This window comes from Cebus imitator, unplaced genomic scaffold (assembly GCF_001604975.1).
Source record: "Cebus imitator isolate Cc_AM_T3 unplaced genomic scaffold, Cebus_imitator-1.0 Scaffold203, whole genome shotgun sequence".
Lineage (NCBI taxonomy): Eukaryota > Metazoa > Chordata > Mammalia > Primates > Cebidae > Cebus > Cebus imitator.
The window spans coordinates 2,054,280-2,064,917 of record NW_016107518.1 but is presented as its reverse complement, the minus strand read 5'-3'; the positions used below and the strand labels follow the sequence as shown (position 1 = coordinate 2,064,917).

Below are 10,638 nucleotides of genomic sequence, written 5' to 3'. Positions count from 1 at the left end.
TATTGATAAAAAAAACATGATTTATCATAACAGTAGTAATTAGCAAAATATGGAAACACTGAAAGAAGAAAAAAATCATGTTCTCACCACCCAGAAATAATCATTTTTATACGTTACCTTTCCTTTTTTGTCTATAATTTTACATGATTGTGATCATATAATACATACAGGGTTATAAAGGCTGATTTTTAAAACTGCATCTATATTGATAAATGTAATATATGTTTATTAGAGAAAGTTTGGAAAATACGTAAATGTATGAAGCAGAAAATGAAATTCAGTTGTATATATTTTCTTAAAGTAATAATACAATTTTTGTAGTTATACTTTAATGTTTTACAAATCACTGAGACCACACAGTATATTCTGAACTTTAAGCATTGTGAGTACATAACAGATTCTAGATGGAAAAAAAACATGAATCAGGACATGGAAATCAATCAATCAATCAATCAATCAATTTACCTACCTACCTACCTGTAATCTATAACTGATCTATAACTGATCTATATCTGTATCTATGACATCTGTGGTTTATTAGCCTTTCCCAAATCACATAATCAATACTCAGGTTGCTCAATGTGATTTTTTCAAATGCTTTAGTAAGATTTTATTTCTCAAGGGGCATACACGGTGTTTCTTATATTATTACCCTTTTTTAGTATTGCTGGTTTTATAATTAAAATTTTGGAGTTATTAAAATGTGCTTAGTTTCTTTTAAACTTTTAATCTGACAATAATTTCAAACCTATAAAGAATAAAAATAGAATAAGGGACACTCCTATATCTTAATTTATTCATTGATAACATTTTAAACCCATTTGCTTTATCATATTTTCTCTCCCTCCTTCTCTAATATGTTTCTGGGAAACATTTGAAGGTAAGTTATAGATCATGGTTATTTACCCCTAAATACTTTGATATTTCCAAAGAATAGAGATATTTTCTTACATAACCATGGTACGGTTATCAATTTCATACACTTACAACTTGCATTGATGTAATAATTTTATCTAATGTACTGTCCATATTCCAATTTTTTCAGTTGCTCTAATAATGTCTTAACAGCATCTTTCTCCTTCAGCACAGAATCTAGTCTAGGGTCAAGTATTGTGGTCACCACCCAGAACATTTTCACAGCCTTTTTTTGACTTTTATGACAATGACTTTTCTTTTGAGAATACAGTCCCTCCCACCTACCTTTTTAAACTAGGATGTTACTCATTTATATAAATGTTTCATTTTGATTAAATTATGCCTTCATGGCCAGAATACTGTATTGGAGATACAGTGTCCTTTTCAGGGTACCACATTTGAAGCACACAGTGTTCACTGATCGCTCATAACTGTGCTTAATTTTGATCATCCTGTCAAGGCGTTATCCTGTTTCTCCCACTATAGAATTAGTTTCCTTTTTTCTTCATTGCAGCTAATAAGTGGCCTGTGGGTAGACACTTTAAGACCATATAAATATACTGCTTCTCATCAAAATTCCCTCTAGAATTAGTATTTACTGATGATCCTTGCCTGATCCAATCTTTATGACGATGATTACAAAATGTTGGTTTTCTAACCCCAGCACTCCTTCCACTTTCACCAGTGGGCTTCTGGCCTTCTTCCAGAGATCTCCCTTCTCCCTCATTTATGTGTTTATTGTTTGTTATTTATAATTTTCAGTATAGGCTAATTCTTTTTTCCCCCCAAAACCATCTGTTTATAACACATTATTGTATTTAAGTATTTTGGTGTTCAGGGTGTCCCAGAGATGGCCAGAGGGAGCCCTTTCAAGCTGGCTCATGTCCTTGGGACCTGCCTCCAGCATCCTTTGAGCACTTTGTTACTTTCTGGCAGGATGATCTGTTCTAGGCTCATCTTGTACGCATCCCTTCCTAGCCCTGGAGTCAGTCATTTCTCCAAGGAGCTACGTGTCATGTGCTGGGTTTTAAGAGGTCTGCAAGACTTGTTAGAAAATTATAGAGTCATTACCCTTTCCCTTAATTTCTTGCTTCCCAGGAGCAACCACATTCAACTCTTCAGCTGATTCCATTTTCCTCTGAATGATTAAACGACATGCTCTACTGCTACTTCTAGATTTTTCACAAGCATGCATATTTTCCATCTCCTTATGCTCTCAATTCCATTACATCATAAATTTGGTTGCATAATATTCAATATTTATAATATGATGATGATGTAAGCATTATTCATAGGTGAATTTTTGAGTGTCCTATAATTAAGGCTACTTTTCCTTTCCTGAATAAGGTTTTATTTGCTCTGGAATGACCTGTCTTAATTTTTTTATTTGCTTAGGTTTTTTTGTACATTATTATCACCAACTCAAGCCCAAATTCTCAGTTGCTTCCAGAAATCTGCTCATGATATCTCAAGATGCATCAGCAATTTATGCAAGTTCATTTTCTTGAAGTCCCTGCCTCTGCAGCCCTCTTACCTGCTCTGGTTTGGGCTGCCTGTGATATAGACATTATCTGGGGTTCCACCTCACCAGCATCTGGGGAGTTCCCTTAGTTCCTTCTTAGATACCCCAGTCCTTGATTCCACCCCCTACCCCACCTTTTTTTTTTTTTGAGGCAGGGTCTCCCCCTGTCGCCCAGACTGGAGTGCAGTGGCCCAATCTTGGCTCACTGCAACCTCCACCTCCTGGGCTCAAGTGATCCTCCTGCCTCAGCCTCCTAAGTAGATGGGACTACAGGCATACACCAACAGGCTCAGCTAATTTTTGTATTTTTTGTATAGATGGGGTTTCCTCATTTTGCCTAGGCTGATCTTGAACTCCTGAGCTCAAGGAATGCACCTACTTTGTCCTCCCAAAGTGCCAGGATTATAGGCATGAGCCACTGCACTTGGCTCCCATCTCCTTCTACATTTAATCTTTTGTTTTGATGAATCACAATCTCTAGTAGTTTCCTAACTACTAATATTCTAAAATGAATATATGAGATGTACATTTTTTGAGAAACTACATGTCTGAAAATTTATTATGCCCTCATCAATAATTGACAATTTGTCTAGATTTAAAATTCTAGGCCAGTTAGAATTCTCCCTTAGAAGTTTTTAAAGAGTTAGTCCCTGTCTTCTAGCTTCTAATGCTGCAACCAAGAAGCCTAAAGCAATTCTGGTTCTTGACTATTTGTATGAAAGCCTCTCCTCTTTGTCTTTAGTTTCTGAAATTTTGTCATGATGTGATTTAGTCTGTTTTCATCCACTGGATATTCAGTGGGCCCTTTTAATCTGGAAACATTTAGCCTTCGTTTCTGGAAAACTTTCTTGAATTATTTCTTTGATGATTTTTTTCCACTCTGTTTTCTTTCTCTTCTCTTTGTGAAACTCCTATAATTCACATAAAGGATGTGACCTGTTAGTAAGAACTGAACCAGAAGAGAATTGTGATTGTTCAAGAGCCATCAAATAGGGCAAGAAAAATGGCAAACAGAGTTCAGACATGGCAGAGCTTGGAGAAAACAGCAGAAAACTACCAAGAAAAGGACTTTGGGGTCGGGCTTTGCCCTCAGGCTCCCAAAGACCGCTGAATACATGCAGTTCAACTGAATTTGGGATCTAATCTAAGAAGACTTGCCAATCTTTTGATATCATTACTTCCACTTAAATCAACAGATTTTTTTCAGAGTAGTTTTAGGTTTACAAAAAAAAAAATTGAAAGGAGAGTAGAGAGAGATCTTCTCACTCATATATATCCCATCATCCCCACCGCAATTTCTTGTATTATGAACATCTTGCATTAGTGTGATACATTTGTTACAGCTGATGAGCCAATAGTGATACATTATTATTAACTAAAGTCCATAGTTTACCTTAGGGTTCCTTCTTTATGTTGTACATTCTGTGGACTTTGACAAATGTGTAACAACCAAGCATCCATCATTGCCTATCATACAGAGCAGTTTCACTGCCTTAAAATTCCCTGTGTAGCACCTATTCATCCTTCTCTCCCTCCCTCTCCCCACTCTCCTGGCAACCACCGTCTCCATAGTTTCACCTTTCTCAGAATGTCATATAGATGGCATCATTCAGTATGTAGCCATTTTAGACTGGTTTCTTTCACTTACTAATATGCATTTAACATTCCTGCGGGTCTTTTCATGGCTTGATAGCTCATTTCATTTTAGTACTGAATAATACTCCGTTGTCTGGATGTCCCACCACTTATTTATCCATGCACCTACTCAAGGACATCTTGGTTGCTTCCGAGTTTTGAGAAAAGTCACGATAAACATTTGCGTGCAGGTTTTTGTGGGGACATAAGCTTTCAACTCACTTAGGTAAAGAACAAACGGCGTGATTGCTGGTTTATGTATAGTGTTGTAAGAAGCTGCCAAACTGACTTCTTCCTCCATTTGAGTTCTTGATTTGGTTTATCTTGAAGTCTGCAGAAGCACATCTACAGGTAATTTTTAAAATAAGGATATGTGAAGAAGGTGATGTTTTCACCTTCTTTCCATGGCCTTTATCCGTAGAAGCCACGGTGGCTATGCATAACTATGTTGTGTCACAAAGCTTTCTTCTCAAATATTTGGAGATATTGCTGCTATGTTCTCTGGCATTTTGTGTTGTTGAGTCTGAGGTCAACCTAATTTTGTTCCTGTACATAACCGATTTTGTGTGCCTGTATCCTTAAAGGAATCTTGCCTGTTAGCAGAATTCAAGACTGTTGTCACGATGTGCCCAGATGATGATTCTCTGTGTTGACTTTTGAATGTACTAAAGACTCAGGACATTTTGTCACTTAGGGAAATCTTTTTAGTGCGTCTTCAATTATTGCTTATTTCAAATGTTCTGATTGTTGCCCTGAAAACATCTCATTTACTTAAGGCAGATTCCATATATATGTATGTAAAATAATATGTTTATAAATATATGTTATATATTTATATATTAGGAATATATAAAATTATATATAAATATATGTATAATCTATATATATTATATATATAGATTTTATTATTTTTTTGAGACAGAGTCTCTGTCATCCAGGCTAGAGTGCAGTGGCACGGTCTTGGCTCACGGCAGTCCCCACCTTCTGGGTTCAAGCAATTCTGCCTCAGCTTCCTATCTGGGATTACAGGTGCCCACCACCATACCAGGTTAATTTTTTTTTTCTTGGTATTTTTAGTAGAGATGGGTTTTCACCATGTTGGCCAGGCTGGTCTCAAACTCTTGACCTCAACTGACCCAACTGCCTTGGCATCCCAAAGTGCTGGGATTGCAGGTGTGAGCCATCACACCTGGCCAGATTCCTAATTTTTAAAATCCTCCCTGTGTATCTTTATCATTTTCATGACTTTCTTTTTCTCTTTTAAAAAGTTTCTCAGATTTTTTTTGTCCTTGACATCAGTATTTGGGTTTCTCAGGGTCAGTTCTTCATTTTTACTCTCTCCAATTCGAATTTGAACACAGGTCATTGCATTTCTTAAAAATTTTAGTGCTTCCTTTGCATCTGACTTTCTGCTCTAGCTTTATAGAGCAGAGATGGGATGTCTTCTCGTATCCCTTAATTAAGGATACTAAGTGATTTTCTAATTTTTTTCTGATTTCTTTTTTTATTAAAATACTGAGTTTTATTTCACATGTATATTTTTGTCTCCCCACCATTTCCATGTCTGACCACTGCTACTACTGCGTCGTATCATAACATTCCATACATACTTAAAACCAAGCAAAGGGTGGATTTCCATCTTTAAAAACTAAACAGGCATTTTGGACAACACATTCTTGGCAATGGAACCTGCACATTTATCAAACATGGTAGGGAAAGTACTCACTCTGCATTATTAAAAGGACAGTCAGGGCTGGCACAGTGGCTCATGCCTATAATCCCAGAACTTTGAGAGACCAAGGCAGGTGGATCATGAGTTCAGGTGTTCAAGACTAGCCTGGCCAACATAGTGAAAACCCGTCTCTACTAAAAATTCAAAAAATTAGACAGGCGTGGTGGTGGGCACCTGTTAATCCTAGCTACTTGGGATGCTGAGGCAGGAGAATCGCTTGAGCCTGGGAGGCGGAGGTTGTAGTGAGCCAAGATTGCACAACTGCACTCCGGCCCAGGCAACAGTGCGAGACTCTCTCAAAAAAAGAAAAAAAAGGACAGCCAGATATCAACTGTTACGGAAATGAAGATGGAAACTTTTAAACTAATTGTTTAAACTATTTTCTTAAAGAGACTTCCTCCACTACCAGAGATCTTGCATAGCTTCCTGGTCTGTCATGCGGAAACAATTCTTCACTTAATTGTAAACTTGGCTTCCACTTTGGGAAGAGAACCGCCTTTTTCAACACGTTTGCATTTTTGCTTTAACGTCTTCTACAGAACTAGGTCCTTTTGGTGTTTAGGGTTTTTTTTCTTTTACCATTTTTTGAAGGATTCTTGTCCTTTTGATCTTAGTGTTGATGGTTTTGAGTCTTTTCCATTCTGATTTGACTTTTGCGCATTTTTGGCTGGAGTACCTTGTATGTATTTTTTCACTGGTGCTTTTTCTTCAGTTTCTTCCTCTCCAAAATAATCTTCTCCTTCTCCTTCTCCTTCTTCTCCTCCTCATCTTCTATCTCCTTTTCCTCCCTCTTCTCCCCCTCCTTTTTCTTTCTTCCTTCTTTTTCCTCTTCCTTTCTTCCTTTTCCTTCTCCTCCTTCTTCTCCTTCTCCTTCTTCTCCTCCCTCTTCTCCCTCTCCTCCTCCTCTTTTCTTTCTTCTTCTTCTTCCTATTCCTTTCTTCCTTCTCCTTCCTTCTTCTCTTTTCCTTCTCCTTTCTTCTTTCTTCTCCCACTGCTGCTGCTGCAGTAGCAGCAAGTTTTACTTTTTTCTGTGGAACCTTGTTACCACCTCCAGGGGCAGACCGCTTTCCAGACATACTTAAGAGTTTCACAACCTCCTCCTCTTCATCTTCTGACTCTGCATCTTCCTCCACAGCTACTAAGTGCTGTCCACTAATATGCATTGGACCGGAGCCACACTTCAACTGTAAGACCACTGGTGGTGTTATTTCAAAGCCCCCAATGGAAACCGTCGGCCGTACAGACATTTTCAACATTGCCAGTGTTACTTTATTGGACTGCCTTCATAATTCATTGTCTCAGGTTCAACAATGTGCAATTCATCCTTTGTACCAGCCCCTACACTGACCGTTCTTAAAGATAACTGGTGCTCATTTTCATCATGATCCACCTTAAAGTGATCCTATTTGTTGGCCTTTAGTTCACCTGAAAAGATGGTTCTGGGGGCTCAGGGGTCTCGTGTCCATGTCCACTGGATCTTCTTTGGGATGGTGGCATGCATTTAGATGGGAGAGAAGGCAGATGGAGATAGACAACTCCTACTCCAGAGAACAGCCGCTCAGGACAGAATCACACCAGAGATTTCTTTTCTGATTTCTGTAGTGAAATTCTGCTAATCTTACGTTTTTGTAAGTTCTACACGGGCCCTACTCTACAACCTATTTGGTTTCAGCTGACAGCAGGTGAACTTGCACAGTTCAGCCCATGGCTACCTGAATCTCATAAGGTGCAGCCTCCGGGTCCTCCATCACGGAGCATACCAACAATTTCAATCCCCAACATGCATCGTTACCAGGACGCCTCCTATCTCAGACTCTGCCTGCAGTGTTCTGTGGGAGCAGTGTGTTGCAAGAGGAAAGCACCTTCACCAGCATCTTTCTTCCCCTTCCTCCTGTTCTGGTGTTTTCTAGAAACTGGAATGGCATGTGAAATGGAAATCCAATGTCTGGCTCTCATGCCCTCTCACCATACTTCTCCCATTGATAAATCGCCTAGACTAGAATACAAGATGATATTTTAAAGAATGTCTTTAATGATACATTTTATTTCTTTAGAATATATTTGTTGAGCACTTCCCTTATGTAGGGTCCTATTGTAGGCAAAGAAAATAGAGCAGTGAGCAAGACAGACATGGCCCTGCCCTCAGGGAGCTTGCATCCTGGGGTAGAATGGGGATGACAGGAAACAGCTGACAACATAATTAATTATTGTAGTTACAGTTGTGATTAGGAGTTCAGAGAAAACATCCGGACCAAGGAGCGGTGGTGGTGTTGGTGGTTCTAGCATAGCTTTCCCTGAATAATTGGTGTTTGAGTTGAGCTCTAAAAGATCAGAATGAATAAACAAAAAGAGAAGGAGAGTTGGGATGCTTCAGGCACAGGGAAGGTCATACACCAAGGCCTTGAGGCAGGAGCACATGGTGGGTTTGAGGGCATTGTAGAAAGTCGATGCGTATGGAGCTTAGAGGGAGGTAAAGTCGTGTTCACTGTTGCAACCCCGGTGCCTGGGTGGAGTACAGGGCTCTATAAATGTTTTTGCGTGATGAATGGAAGATGGCAGTTGTATCTAATCTGTAAGGAAGTTTCTGATGGTAGGTATTGGGCTGCCCTCAGCTCCTTCTTGTCCTCACATTTTTACCGGTAATTAGAGTCAGAATGTGGAAGCCATGACTAGTTAGCCAGGAGATGAGAACGTGGGTCAGAGTCAAAGAAGGGCTAAAAGAAGGACAAGCAGCATGTGGCTGAGGCCGAAAGGGAAACCACATGGATTTGAAGCAGCTTGGAAAGGTTTGAGATGGGATGGCTTTAGAGGTAGGTCTTGAGGAAGGGAGCAGGAGGAATCTTAGCAAGTAGCAAGGGAAGAGGCCAGGAGAAGAACAGAACAAGGTGAACAAAAGCCCCAAGAAAGAGATGGTGGGGTGTGGTGGTCCCTCTGGGCTGCAGGACCAGATTATGCATTGTGGGGATGTTGGATGCTGAGATGGACGAGGTAGTTTCTCAGCTGCAGTCAGTCAGGAAGAATATGGCCCCAGAATAGATGTGTCCCCTCTTTGGAGCCCATCAGGATAAAGCCTGAGTCAGCCATACTCTGTCCACCTGCTTTTCACATTCAAGCACTGAGTGAAAAGTACCTGCACATGTCTTTGGGAGGTGAAGAAAAATGGCCAAAGTTGGGAAGCCCCAAATGTTCAAATGCAGACTTCACCTCCCATTGCTTCTGAGTGAACTTGAGAATTTGCCCTATATCATCACTCAGATCTCATCAGCCTTGAGTCCTAGTAAAAACTCTTCCCCTCAAGTCCTAGAGAACCAGAATCAAGGAAAAGAGGACGGGCTCCAGCTCTGACTGCAAGGCATTAGCTTTGATAGACATCTGTGTAGGTGGCACCAGGGCCATTCATTCAACAAACATTTTCTGTGTACCTTCTCCATGCCATGCAGCCAGGCTGGCATCAGGTGGTGCAGCTATCATCTTTGTGCTGAGAAATGTCATAAACAACACCATTTAGGACAAGCGACATCCAAGGGAGCAGCCTCTGAGGAAGTGTCTTGGTTTCTCTGGGCACCCTGAAGTCTTGGTCATTCATTGACTCTTAGACGGAGGGAATGGCTGGGAATTGGGGAAGTGAGCCTTCCTCAGAGACTAAGCAGCCAAGTGGCTGAAGCTCCCCTGGAACAGGCAGACTTGCACAAACTCAAATGAATTAGAAGTGTAAATTGAGCAGTTCGACTTGGCTTGCACAGTACAATAAAGATCTGCAAATACTCAGCTCCGTATTGAACCTGAGGCAGGGTGATTAATTCATTATTCACTTCCCAGCCTGGAAGCAAAAGCGTGTATACCCAGGGGCCAGCATGGATGAGCAGAGTCATAAATCATGCCATTTACAAGTCTAGCAATGAGAAAATCCACTGGCTGGAGCAGGGATACTCTGCAGGCAGCAACAGCAGCCTGAGGACCAGCCAGTCAAGGCGGGCCTGTCTCCTCTCCGGAGACACACCAGTTGGCCAGGCATTTCACCTTCCAGCCAAGATGGCCAGCCTCTCGGCCACCCGGCTTGGCGTTTCCTGGCCAGACCACAAGGAAACAAACTCCACTCCACCCAGGAGGAATGCTCCTGTGACCTGAAACGGCCTCTCTCAAATGTAGACAAAGTACTAGGAATAGCATTAGGATCTCTCCAAAGGGCTGCTGTGGTCCAATTGGGATAAGCCACTATCCGCCCCTCTCCTAGGGCTGTTCTGGGTTTCAAGTCCTTCTGCCGCAGCCAGAGGGCCAGCCTGGTGTCTGCTCAGCATCCTTCAATCCAGCTCCCTGGATATCATTGGCTGCCAACCCTGAGCAAAACCTGTGCCCGCCAATCTCCACTGCCTTCAGGACAGGATGCTTTGGGGATCTGAATTTCACTGAGAGTTGAAAGGGGCTTTTTTAGCCCCTATTTGAATACAAGGTAGTTCTTCAAATATTTGATAATTCTTTCTTTTCCAAGTAAAACACCCTTAGTGTCTTCAATTATTCCTCACATTTCAAGATTTCTACACCCCCTTCAATGGCCAGGAAGTCCTTCCATTTTGATATTGACAATTTCCCACTTGACATTTCCTCTGAATTCTCCGGAATCTCAGAAAGGGACCCAGCACTTCCTGTGTGTTCTTGTCAGGAGAGAACAATAACATTAAGACTTATTATGTGCCAGGCACTTCATACTCATTATCTCACTAAGCTTTCATGATGAGCTGGTGAAGTAGTTTTTAACTCCGGTTTACAGAGGAGGACACTGAGGCTGAAAGAGGTAAAATGGCTTGCCAGGATTGAACCTTTGGTCAGTCTGACT

General features: G+C 40.8%; 1 pseudogene; it reads right to left on the bottom strand.

Moving 5' to 3' along the window:
• Positions 1–6,188: 6,188 nt before the first annotated feature.
• LOC108317551 lies at positions 6,189–7,552 on the bottom strand (annotated as a pseudogene).
• Between the last annotated feature and the right edge of the window lie 3,086 nt (positions 7,553–10,638).